The sequence below is a fragment of the Stegodyphus dumicola genome, chromosome 1 (assembly GCF_044657685.1).
Source record: "Stegodyphus dumicola isolate Sdum_Otavi_A_Nest chromosome 1, ASM4465768v1".
Lineage (NCBI taxonomy): Eukaryota > Metazoa > Arthropoda > Arachnida > Araneae > Eresidae > Stegodyphus > Stegodyphus dumicola.
In genome coordinates this window covers 121,299,590-121,313,801 of record NC_140768.1, presented here as the reverse complement: position 1 = coordinate 121,313,801, position 14,212 = coordinate 121,299,590, and positions in this window count along the sequence as shown.

Here is a 14,212-nt window from a genome sequence, read left to right as displayed (position 1 = left end):
AAAATTTAGGCTGTTTCATGAGCTTAAATGCTTACTTTCTACATTCACGTTTGGATTATTTTCTTAAAAAATCTAGTTCCGTTGGCGAAGAGATGGGTGAGAAATTTCATCAACATAGATGAATGCTGACTGCTAATGGATGTTACACGGAGAAGACAATATCAAGAAAATAAAAGAAAAGTGCTGATTAGAGCATGAGCGTCCACGGAAAATTCAACACATGGAATAAAACTGCGTATTATATATATATTATATACTGCGTATTTTACATACACTTAATATAAGTTAAAAAAGGAATACATTGTAAGAAAAGCTGTTTTAAGTTCCGTATTTCCGTAATTTTTCGACTTTTCACGAATTTTGATAATTGAGATTTAAAAAAAAAAACCTGACGATATGGGAGAAAAAATAAATGTCATTTTCGGTGTCAACGCTTAAAATGCATAGCAACGAACTGACAAAAATTTAAAAAAGCGAAACAGGCGAAATTTTGCATGCTTATGTATTCGATAGCTTCATATTTTTGTATAGCACAGTATTTCTGATGTAGTAAAATGCTCCAGTAATAATCCGATGATAATTATTCTCTGAGGATACCTCTGAAGAAAATAAGGAAACAACTTGAAAACACTTCATTTTATATAAGTAAAAGGTTTACTTTACAACGTTTCCGTGTAATTTGTCTTGCTATTCTGCGGCTTTCGAGAAAGAAATTTTGAGTAAATAAGTTGTTCCTTAGTAATTTTCAAGCTGTGTAATTCATCCTCCATACGGTATTAATGTTGATCCTTTTTTCGGAATGTTGTCATTCGTAAAACGTTAGACACTTAATTTATCTATGAAGTTTAATCAGTCTGTAACTGATTAACAAACTGAAGAGCTGAAAAATGATAATCCCATTTCTAAATCATTTATACTTTATTGTAATTTTGATAAAATATTTAATTTCCATGAATTAAAATATATGTATTATTATAATAATAATCTCCCGTAATAATAATACATGCATCAATTATTGTGTAGCATATTCGTAAAATCATCTGCTATTGCATGAAATGTATAGAAATCTTTGGGTTTGGTTTTAAAAACTTAATACCTTTTCAGCGATTTGAAATGTGTCTTAAGTAATTTTCAAATTAAATTTGAAATTTTAAAGAAATCAGTGGCATCAGGTGGTGCAGTATGCATATTACGTTCAGCGTAGAAAACATTATTGAAAAGGTTTATGAATGCAGTTTAGATCTAAAAAGTCGAAATTTGTAAGCAAAATCAGCAAATTTCAATCGGGTTTTATTTCGACAGTATTCAAAATGTAATGCTCCAGCCTTACAAAAGCACTAAGGAAATATCAAGTACATCTCAACATTTAGTTTCAAACGTGATATAGAAATATGCCTGTATGATTCCTAGATTATCTTACTCATGATTATAAATATTGGTAATATTTCGATTAAGTCTTTTATAGTATGATACACTGGCTTTCAGAATTAGCAGTTGCACTGAGAAATGATATGTGATTGATTGTTATTCACATATATATTAAACACGTTTTTATAGAGACCGTTTATTGCTCTTGACATTGATGGTAGTTTATCTCATAATGTGAATTTGCACTGTGATACGAGATAAGGAAATGCTTAAGGGTTTCTGTGTACTATATATGAAATGGTAATAAGGCATACAGTCACTTCTACCAGTCATATAAATGTTGCTACAAGCCTTCATACTGTGTACATTACTGTTAATGAGTTATTGTGGTAATAATACCCATGCTTCCAGAACAGTTAATATGCAGTCTAAGGGGATTCTGAGAGAATACCCGTATACTCCATTTCACCTAACAATGGTATCTAACAACTGTTAAATTGGCCGAGGTTTAGAACAGTGGTTAGTGATCCTCTTCAATAGAATCTTCATTCCCATCAACACATATAAGTAGCGGCTCCTGTGGTTGACATTTTATTATTCATATCAGTGAACTAAGAATTTATGACTCATTTGAAAAAGGTTGTACACTTTTAGCGGACGAACGGTAAAATCATTGAACACTGTTAGTTTGGTCCGGGGTTCCAATATCGGCATATTTGTTGGCTGCATGGACATTTTTGTGGTTTTCCCCATGTGTAACGTGTATAGGAGCCAGTTCGCCTTAGAAAAGGTCTACATAAAGGTATAGACAACCCTTAAGTGCTTTACCGTAACTAAGTGAACCAAACCAAACTAATCATTTGAAAAATGTCGATTGATCTCTTTTTATTTGCAACCAGTCTTCAGAATTTCAGTTACCAACTATGTCCTTTTATGGAGTAAAATGTGACGATTCTTGTAAATTTCAAATGAAGTAGCATAATTATATATCATACTTATGTAAAACAAATATGATGCTGCTAATAGCAGGTTTATTATTAGCTCCTCAGGCAAAAAAGGCTAGGGGCTAGGATAGTAAAAAATTCTTGCCTTTCTACATAAAGATACACATTACATATTAAGTAGATTTTTGGAACTTATTGTCATTAAAACTGCTGTTAACTTAGAGACTATTCTGTTGTCATTTTGCATTCTCGTTCTAATAACAATTTGTCTACTATTGCTCTGATTTAAAAACGAATTTGTGCTGCATGAAGCTTTAATGATTTTTTTCTGATGACGGAACTTTCATATTTGCTGAAATTTCATCACATCTTTAGATAATTAGTTACATTTGGTATTTCGTAAACTAATCATCAAACACGTTTTCTTCTACAACTATCATGTGTAACTTAAAAAATAGTGCTAAAAACAAGCGATTTCAATATCCTTTGCTGGACAGCTTTATTGCATATCTAACACAATGTAAATATAGTATCATCATGTGGTATAGGTGAATCATAATGAGACAAGACTATAAGGAATGGATTTCTTTTAAAAAAATATCGCTTTCATCACAAACTATGGTAAACATGATATCTCTCCCAATTTTGAATTACACCTAAATTTGATCTTCAGCGCCATATGCTATGATACTAAGTATTTTATTTCATGCGAGGAAAGTAAACAAAGCTTAGGGTAATGTACCTGCAGCTGAAGTGTAAACTACATGTACAGTATATTGCAAACTATTAAGCTAATAAACAGTTCTGCCTCAATCGGGTGAATAAGGCATTTTTTAAAAAGGAAAATGCTTTTCGAAATCGCCTTTCAAAACCATGCAATTAAGTGTTTGTAGTGCCAAGGTGAAGCATGTTCTAGAAAAATGCATTTATGTCTAGGATAACAAAAGAAATAGATTTTCGATAGGGAACATTCCAAGGTTAAAATACATGTGCTAAAAGATACTCGATAAATTGATTTGCAGTTCCTTTATTCGTTGATAATTCTTTATTACAGTATCTTACAGCTGAAAGAAATTAATACAAGAAATTTGTTTATTTTCTACCCCCCAAAAATAAATGAATAACAGAACCTTCCAAAACATTAAAATGCTTAAAATATATATAAGAACTTCTGTCGATAGAAAATAGATCTTTATTTAGTAATTTTTTAATTTTAAGAAAGCATATACCACTTATAACAATTGTTTCAAGTTTGAAACATGATATTATTCCTATTTTATAAAATTTTATTTAGGACTAAAATCCGGAAATGGGTACTTTATAGACTAGGAGGTTCAAAATTAGCATAGAAAAATTAAATTTGTTTTGCATATTTTCTTCTAAACATTGATCCATGTTAGAATTTATTCGCAAAAGGAATGCAAGAAGTGTGTGTGCATGTTTAGTGTGAAAATTATACTTAAACTAATATTAAATAATGTTGATGAGAATTTTATCAAAATTAATTCTAACACTTGATAAATAATCATACGGATAACGAACAGAGGTTTTACAAAGGCAACAATATTAAACACAAAGAATCATATAGTGATACTGTAGACTTATAAAAATAAAGAATACACTTTATTTTTATAATAGTTATTTTTATTTTGGAATAAGGCTTTCCTTTACCTTCTCTTTTCCCACCTACGTTTACCACCCGGAAAGGGTTTTTAGGATTTCGCTTTCTGTAAATGAGGTAGAAACGAGTATTTAACATCTAGTCATCTCAGTAGAAGAGCGTAGGAGAACGTGTTCTGCCTTTCGGCCACGTTGTTGCTGCTAGTATAAGCTTCATGTTATACGGCCGTACTGCTATGGGCTGTATACGCCAGTGGTAAATAAATCTAATAAAGATCAACTCTAAATAAAGACCAGCTCTGTTAGTTAAGTTTGCGTAACTACGTCTGGTTTATTTTAATTAGCATTATATTAGTTTCATATTTTCTATCTTAAGGTAAAGCCCAAATGGAGGCTTATTGTAAGCCCGATATGGGACCATCTGTTAACTTGTTTATGTTGAAATAGAGGCTAAATTTGCCCTTTCTTTGGACGTGTTACTTAAACAACTCAGCGAATAATAGCTACACAGTTCTTCAACTCCAGTTTAGCTAGGATATTACAATATTAAAATGCAAAGCACTTTTTCAATGTGCAGGGTTCTGCTGTCGCAGAAGCTGAACTCATTGTCCTTCAGATCCTACTAGACTTATACAGCGTTATCGCTCCAATATTAATTCGAATTACAATAGTCTTGGGAAGGTTAAAATAAACTTTTGTTGAACTGTAACTTTGTAAATCAGCAGAAGGCACCACTTGTGCTACAAAATATATCATCGATACTTAACGAATGTATAAATAATATAAACTAAATTCAGATTTAAGTAACGTAGTCTAAGACTGCATACAAAATAGTCTATTTAAGCTAGCTCAAAATCAAACTCAGTTTTAAATATTCTACGACAAATTTGCATTCCAGTAAGGATTACGGAAAGGCCGCCTAGACAGTATAGTGGTTAGGGGAGCCTGACTGCGATACCAAACGGCCCGGGTTCGAATCCTGAAGAAGGCATGGATGTAAAATTGTCTGTCCCTTCATAGGAGGTAACGTTGGCGGCCTATTAGGTGCCTCCATAATAAAATGGTCACCGCTTTTGGGCTTAGTAGTGGCCAATGCCGTTATAGGCAAGAGTAAAAAATACATTTGTAAAAAAAAAGATTACAAAAAGAAGAAGTTATATTAAAGTTTCAAATCATAACATCTGGTTGATCAACATAAAATCCTTTATTTCTTTTCAGAAAGCTGAATTAAAAAATTGTCTGCGCAAACGAGCAGGGTCAGCGAGAGAAGCTCCATGATGTTTTTCAGAGGAGGGCAGCGAAAGGATGTTGCATGATGCGTCTTGCCCAAGATGTTTTAATTTTCATCTGTAAGTGATCGATAAATTTTAAGCTGAAATTTTACCATGTAAAATCTAAGACGATGCTCGTTGATATAAGAAATACTATATGTGATAGGTATCAATTATTTTTAGTGATAATCTGCTTGAGATGGTAAATGAATTAAATATTTAAGTGTTTCGCTAGACAGCAAATTTAACTGGAAAACGCACATTTCTTACATTCATAATAAATGTGCAAGATATCAGCTTAAACTGAATCAAATTGTATGTAATAGCTTTGGTGTTAAATCGAATCTTAGTGCAATTTTTTTTACACAAAGTTATAAGGTATTTCTTAGCGAGCCTTCGTGGTGTAGTGGTCTGCACGCTCAGCGTGTTTGAGAGGTCCGCGGTTCGATTCCCGGAGAAGACATTGCATCTTTCATCTCTTGTGCTTCCAAAATAAACCTAATAACTCTACAAGGTATTGTTCCCTTCATATGGCGGTAGAGCTTGGAGATTTTCCCTAAGAAAGACGATTAACTCTAATAGTCTGCTTCGAGTTCAGAGGCAAATTCTGCTGTGAGTTATCAGGATTACCGAAATATTAGTTATAATGTTGTTTCCGCTCTTGCCGGATTTCTTGCCGGTTTCCGCTTTTGCTGGATATATTTATTCTGCAATGCATTAAGTTACAAGTATAGTCTTTCTAATTGCTACAGTTCTCATGTTAATCGTTTACTGCCTTTGTGGGAACTTCATCTGTAAGATAACTAATATAAAATTCGGATAATATGAATATTGATGAAAGTTCTTTCTCATTTGTGTGTTGGACGAACGACAGTAAAGCTCATGACAGTGTAGAGTTTGCTTATGTCACCTATGGGCATGGTGTTGAAATTTAGCACCCCCAGTTTCGTATTAGAAATAAACGTACTTTTTTATTTCTGAATTTCTATGTATTTACATTTAGCCACGATAGTCATGCTCAAGTTCTTAATCTTCACTGATTCTATGTCTTTCTTAGAGTCCCTAAAAACACTTCATCAGGTCATGATGTTGTTAATATACAACAGTCTCTAGACTTTGCTGGAGAAGGGTATTTCAGTGTTTTTTACATTTATTAGTGGGCAACAAAGGGGGATATATGGAAACGATAGAATTGATTAGCTTGCCAAAAATGCAATTATTAAAGATATTAATAATGATGTAAATATTCCAAAATTGTACTTTAAACAAATATTCAAAGCTAAAATGATTGAACAATTGAATTTTGATTATATCACTTCCGACAAGGGATATATTACAAAAGTATTCCTTCCAACTATATTTAACAGACTGGAAAAATAATGATTATTGGGCAATTAAATTTAGGGCAATTTAACATTACACAATTTTTGTCTGAGCATGGAATCTTAAACATTTCAAGCTGACGTCTTCCTATTTGTGCTATTGTGATCTCGATGTTCAGAAAAGTTTCTTCCATTTGCGTTTTGTTTTCCCTTTGTTTAATTACGTAAGAGATTCATTAAAATATGGACTGAAATTAATTGGAGTTAATTGGACCACCGAAATGCCATGAACTTATTTTCTGCTTTCGGTTTACTTTACCTTGCTTTTAATTACTTTGTTGACTTATTTTGAATAATGTAAATGAATATCTTTGTAGGCTCTTATTAACCATATATGCTTTATTTAAAAGTTATACTTAAAATTTGTGTTTTTCTTTACTTACATTCCGTAAGACTCGTGTGATTCTTTGTGATGTACGAGGAGAACTTTTCCCCCATTAAAAAAAAAAGAAACAGAGAGACAGGGTATTTATCACTGAAGCAAACAATCTTGGTTTTTATGTAGAAGAAATATTATAGTGTTTACACTACACATGTGGTAAAATAAAAACTTCTAATTACTCTCTGATATTTTGTGATTTGAAATAAAGAAGTATGATTAATATCCTAAAAGATCATTTACAAGCAAGATGGGTATTACACGATTACAAATAGTATGGTACTTAAAAATGTTATTGTAACTATTTAATATTTTAATGCGCACATCCATTTAATTCTAGAGTCTATATAATTTTTTAAGGAAGACACAATTTAATACAATATAAAAATATTAGGATATTTCATACTGTTTTAAGTAAAGTTTCTATCATCAGTTTTATAACGATCACTTCTGTTCTTGTTTACTAAGAACAATTTTGACCATTTGAACTACAAATAAATTTATAATTTAAATTCAATAATAATATGTTGATGTATAGGTAAATTATTAAATATTAGCATGCTTTACGTATGATGTTGGATTTTGAGTTGATTTTACCTCACCTCAATACCTATTTCGACGAAGTAATAACATGTGATTACAAAAGTTTGCACAGACGAGCAGACATTTAATGAATTCTGAACATGAATAACGAACGACTTTACAATATCAAATCATTATTAAGAAATTTCCGAATGTGGTATGTTGCAAAGACTTTCTTATAGAGAATTTTAGACAAATCGGCATTTTCCACAAAAAAAAAACTTTCTAAATTATTCAATTTCTATTTGCATATAAAAATCCAAACTTAAATAGTGATAAAGAGTCATCGAATATTAGCAACTGAATTTATCTTTGTCTAGTATGAAGCATTCAGTATTCAAAAGGAATCTCAAATCTCAAAGGATTCAGAATTTTAGAATTTTTGAGAGAATCTAGTTCATTATTTGCAGTGAAGAATTGTTAATATTTCTTTGAAAACGTTTTACTTCAATCGCATATTGTCTAGATCTTGAATAATAGTCAATACTATTAAAAGAAATATCCAAGTAATTATTATTTGAAATCATTAAAAGCTTATCATTGAAGGATACTCATTTTAGCAAACAAAGAAACATTGTAATGAATTTCAGAATGCATTGATGATAAATGTAATTTAACTAGTCGAGCGAAACTTTTGAGTCTAAATGGGAAAGAAAATGAATAGATTAATACTGAAGTATACTTTGAAATCAAAAAATAAGATAGGAGCATTGAAATTAAAGAGAGTATTCTGAAACAATGGGAGTTTCATTCCTGTGTATTGACAGAATTGATGATTTTTCTTAGACACGACATGGCATAAAAGATCATGTTTTAGAAAACGCAACCCTGTTGAAGGAATTCTATTTGGCATTTTATGTTAATATTTCTTATTATTTCTCTTTTTCCTGGTTTTAGCTATGCATATAAAAGCAAGAAATGCATATAATATGTGTTATGCTTCACCACAATTATACATGAAATTAATTTAAATTGAACTTAAGATATATGCAATTTAAAAATGTCCTATTGAAGTTACATTACGAGAAAGTTAAAACTTTCAAATGTATCTATAATTTTTGTGCCTTAGAATTCTGAGATTATATTTAAGTATGAAATTGAAATATGTGTAAATATTTCTCTTATTTTCAAAAACCAGTGCTTGCTAATTATTGCATTAGTCGTTTCCTTTCGATTTTATATTTGTTTTGATGAATAGGCTTGCCTATTTGTCAAATCGAATGAGTCAGTAGTGATATTGGAAGAGCATTGCAGGTGTTTGTATTTGCATACAAAATATTTAATTTTAGATCACTTTGTAGCCCATTTAATTAAATTCTGCGTTTGAAGATATTTTGAAGATAACTAATAGGAGCACATGAGAAGCCTCGAAGTTATTTGCCTCTTTATTTCTTAAGAATCCTAGAAAGTGGCATCTTTTGCATCGAAAAATAAAAGAATTATTGTTATTCAGTATATAGCGATTTTATTCTTTTAATTAAGTAAAACGTTTATTATAAAAAGGCTAATTAAATTAGCTATATAGAAGCATAAAACTTCCCATTTTCTGTCTTATTTGTATAGAAGTAAATTTCCATCATCATATAAAAAACTTCAGGCGAACACGTAAAAGAAAAATATGTGTATACATATATGTATATACACATCCTTTTTTAAGTTTTAATGCGTCCTTTGCTTTTATAACCGTTAGTGATAAGCATTTTAATACGCAAATTTATTATTGGCCCAAAGGAGTTATAGGTTCACTCCGCGTATCACTTTTAACTTTCAAACTTTCACTTTCAAACCGCGTATCACTTTTAAAATTGCTGCCACCATATGTTATCACCTGTATTATATTTAAAATATTAAATAGAAGATGCTACAGGAACCTATGTACGTTTCTATACTTTTTTTCATGGTAAGACAAATTCAATGGCAGAGATTATATAGGCAGAGCAAAAAGAACAGACCAGATTCGTCAAGAGTGACTGATGTCTGCCGCGTCACCAAGTGTGCTCATATGGAATACCAATATGGTACATGTAAAACTTAAAGTTATTCTTTATGTAATGATGCCCCTTATTTTGCTACGCTTTTAATAGTTATCGTGCAGTAAAATTTTGAAATTTAGAAGGCAATTATAAATCACCCTAAATAAATGTGGTAATATCTATTAGTCAAAATAACTTAAAATTGCGTGATAAACGCAATTTTAAGTTATTTCCTTTCTCACTAAAATCTGAAAATAATCGAAAAGACCATTGCCTGTACTTACTATAAAACTAAAAGGATATTTTCCTGTATAAATAGTATATAAGGTTGAGACTACTCACTGAATGAATTAGGCAGAATGTTATAATAAATGTGTTCCTAATTATTTCACTCAAACTAATGCTTTTCAGTTGCTATTTATTTCAGGTAATTTCCTACTTTACTCGTTTCTTTTCAAACATATTTGTATTGAATTCTAGAAATCGTAAAGAAAGCAAACGTGAATTTTTCCATAAATTTAAAATGTACGTTTGCTACGTTTACTACATTTTCGCATACCAAATGCAAAAGCAATTTGCAGAAAAGCCATTCTTTGATTAAGGAAAGAAATATATACGTATATCTGAAATGGAAACTTCTGTGGTTTGGTTAGATATCGGTGCAGATGAAGCGCCGAAAAGCAAGTAGAAAGCAGATGAATATGACATTTTAAATAAGAAGGGAAGAGAAATTGCAACTTTTGTAGCAGAAACGTAAGGGAATTTTAGAGAAAAAATAACAGAATGCATGGATAAAAAGAGTAGCTCGGTGAATGGGATGAAAATATGTTGAAATTTCAAAGGATTCCAAAATACCAAAGACTGGTAAGAAATCAGTACAGCTGAATTGTATTTAAACCACATTTCTTTTGGCAACGTCGCATTGAATCTTTATATTACTGAACTGAATAAGTCTTGAATCTTTATCTTACTGAATTGAATCTTTATCTTACTGAATTGAATCTTTATCTTACTGAACTGACTAAATGAACTTATAAATTTACTATAATTTAGTTATACGTTTAAATATAATTTTAAACAAATACATAGAAAATGCTTCTACTGAATTAGGTATTCAGGTTTTTTTTTCGGGGGGGGGTCTTGTAATGAGTTACAACAGTCTTATGTGTTGTTGTAATGTCATCTGAGCGAGACATTTATTCGGAAGGTTCGGTTTTCGTCTCCGAACATAAGCGCGTTTTCCTTTCGAGGACTTCTCTTTATCTATACTGAAAATGATTACGTTTTTACATTATTAAAGAACATATGAAACGCAATTTTCTTTCTTTTACCAGAAATCTTTTATAAAATGTTTGTTGGATGCTTGTAGAGTATCCTAGAGTTCTATCAAAATACATTATTCAAAATGCGGTCTCATTCATGTGTCACTAAAAATTAAACCAACACTTTGAAAATTCCGTGTATATCATAAAATACAAGTCTGGGTTATTGATTTTCAGCTGACTGTTCCAGGAATTCAATAGTTTCGATGTTTACAGAGATAATTATGCGAAAATGTTTTGAAACGAGAGAGCAGGACTGCCCAAGAAGGTCCGATCGGTCAAAGAATCGGTTATTAATTTACTATAAACTGTAAACATAAAGAAGTGTAGAAAACCGGTTAGATTTTAAGATCAAATATAAATTCAGATCATCTTCGTGTAAATTCGTAAACAATCTTCCAAGTGGAGCAGTATCAGAATTTCTAACATTAATTATGAAATTCTGTTTTTTTTTTTTTTTTTTTTTTTTTTTTTTTTAATTCTGTCCAATACTTTTATATATTATTGTGTGCGTACGGGTTCGTAATAAAATGAATGCACAAAACCGATAAAAAGTGAATAAAATATATTTTTATTAGAATGAATAAAACCAAAATGCTTAAATTTCCTCAGAGATAATCGTGCAATATTTCACAGTAGTTATATTTTAAACTACTAAAACGCTTTACAAACCACAATTCAAAACGGAGAAACGTAGAGAAAGCTAATGTCGTCACGAATTCGCTACAGTTAACAACAACAGTTTTCTAAAGAGCTGAATTGAGATGTTTTCCTCCAGCTTTTATAAGCTTTTTAAACCAGCACGAGAAACGTATCGTATTTTCTCGATTTTTCTGGATACTAAGAGTACAATTACGAGATATTTATTAAAATGTTAAATGCCCGTGCTTCTGTAATTTAATTTTTCCTGCATATCTTTCTCTTCAAATTTATCGCGCGCAGCTTTGCACGGTAAAATGAAATAATTTATTAACAATTTTATTAAAAACTGAAAACTAAATAAATACAAAATCAAAATTCTTATTAATATTGTGCTAACAATAATGGACTTTTAGATTAAAATGCGCGCTGCGGGAAAAAAAAGGGGGGGCGGTTTTATATATTTCTCGATCTACTAGAACGATTGTATTATGTATGTAATGATATGTATTAGCCTTCCAGCAAGCGCACTTGGTAATTTTACATGAGCACTCGCGTGTCGTATTTTTATAACATCTGCTAATTAACCGTTTTAGACACGAAAAATGACAGAAATGAGTGAATATTGATAATAATTTGTTAAAATATTAACTTTATTATTGCAAAATACAAATGATGTCACATTTAAATGAAAGTAAATTATTTTTAAACATTCGAATTAGCCAGGTGGAAAGCAATGTATATTTCATTATAGAAATTTTAAAATTTATTATGTAATAACTATATTTTAAAATCCAAGGTAGTTTTAATATTCATCTGTTCTGTTGATTTAGCATGGAATCGAAGAAAACTTATCAGAAATAAAAATATCTATTAGCTCATCACAGCTCTTGTTATTTCAATTCCAGTGCTATCACATTAGAACAATTCTTTTGCATTTACATGGTGTCTTTTTTTTTATTCCTATCATATATAACAATGCAAAGTAGGCCATCATTTCTACTCAGGTAACAGTGCAGTCTCTGTCTGTTGAGTATTATACCTTTTAGCAAACTTCTATATTTATGTATATTCCAAAATTTCATCAAGCGTATTTATATCAACTATTTTCAAAAATGTTCCTATTTCATCCTTTATATCCTTGGCATGGTGTTTCAGGCCAGGTTAACGCTCACAATATTCATCTTATTCGTCTTTGAGCAGTTTGCATACTCCTGGTTTTGCCACTTAGAAGATTTATCCTAACATAAAATATATCATCATCATTCTTTTTACCTATATCATTATTACTATCATCATCCGAAATATATTGTTCAGATTCACTGCGGATATTATTTATCTCTATATTTTCCTCACTCAGATCGCTATTATTCTCACATCCAAAATTTCCTTGTCTTCTTTTTCTTCATCAGATAATTCTTGAAGAATGCGAGCAAAATCAGCTGGTTGCACATATTTTTATGCCATGAAAACCTATATAAAACTTATAGAGTCGAATTTATACAAATTAAAATAATACATGTCAATTAATAACACAAGATTACAAAATATTTGAGAAAAAAAATATTTTCCGAATTTTCACTCACAACCACGCGCGTGTCATAACTGTTGCGAAGAAGCTGCCACGTATCGCAAAAGCCCCGTAAAAAACAAAAAAATATCATATGACTTTCTGTTAGCATTCCATGATGTGGGGAAGGGTTGAAACTAGGAATAGAAATGACACTCAGACGTCTCAGCTGCGATATGTGAAAAGTGTGCATTAAAAACCAAAATTTTCGTAAACTTTGTGCATAGCGCGCGTGCTGGGAGGCTAGATTTATATACAGCATTGTTCTAATATACGTATTTTGACACAAAATCGGACTTTTTTCTGAAATGACCTTCCAAGGTTTTTCCATATTTCAATTCTACTACTCAATTATGCCAAACTGCCAAGTTGTGTAAAAATCGGACAAGTAGATTTTAAAAGATTAACTCTCAAAATGTTAGCTCCTAAATATGAGTTGAATTTGATATATATTTATTAGCCCAAGGAGCATTAGCCCAGAAGTACTATTAATTTCGTTTTGGCATTTTGCGTTGGTTCACTATAAGTGTCGGATCCTTTTAAAATTTTTGCCACCAATTATTAGAGCACTGTGTTATATTTAAAGAAATTAAATAATGAAGAATCCGCATAAATGTATGTATATTTCTGGCATTGTGATAGAACAACGGTACCTAGAGTCATCAAATTTTGAATAACGTAATCTTCCACTGAATGTGGGCATTTGGAAGCTCGAATTTGATTTTTTTTATCGTCGATTTCCTATTTTGTAACACTTTAACGAATTTTTGATTAACAAACTCAACGATGTCAAAGCGAGCAATGGCAATACTATACGAAAAAAAAATTAGCTCCAGCTGGCGAGACTGTATGGGAAATTCTAAAGAATGCTCATGCGATATTGCTGTTGAATTGAGTCTTATGGTTTAAGTGCGAAGAACCTTATATTTAACAAATAAAAGTAGCATGCAAAACGTTAAAAAACGCCTCTTTTAGCGTAAAATAAAATTTGAAATTTTTAATTATCTCTTTATTTAACTTACTTCATTCCTTCTTCTAGAATTGGAAGTTAAGTCTTAATCCAAATATAATTCGCACAGATTTTATGATTTATTTTTTTAATTTGTAATTTTTAATAATTTTTGTAAATTTTTCGAAAAACATTTTGAACTATAACCTATAA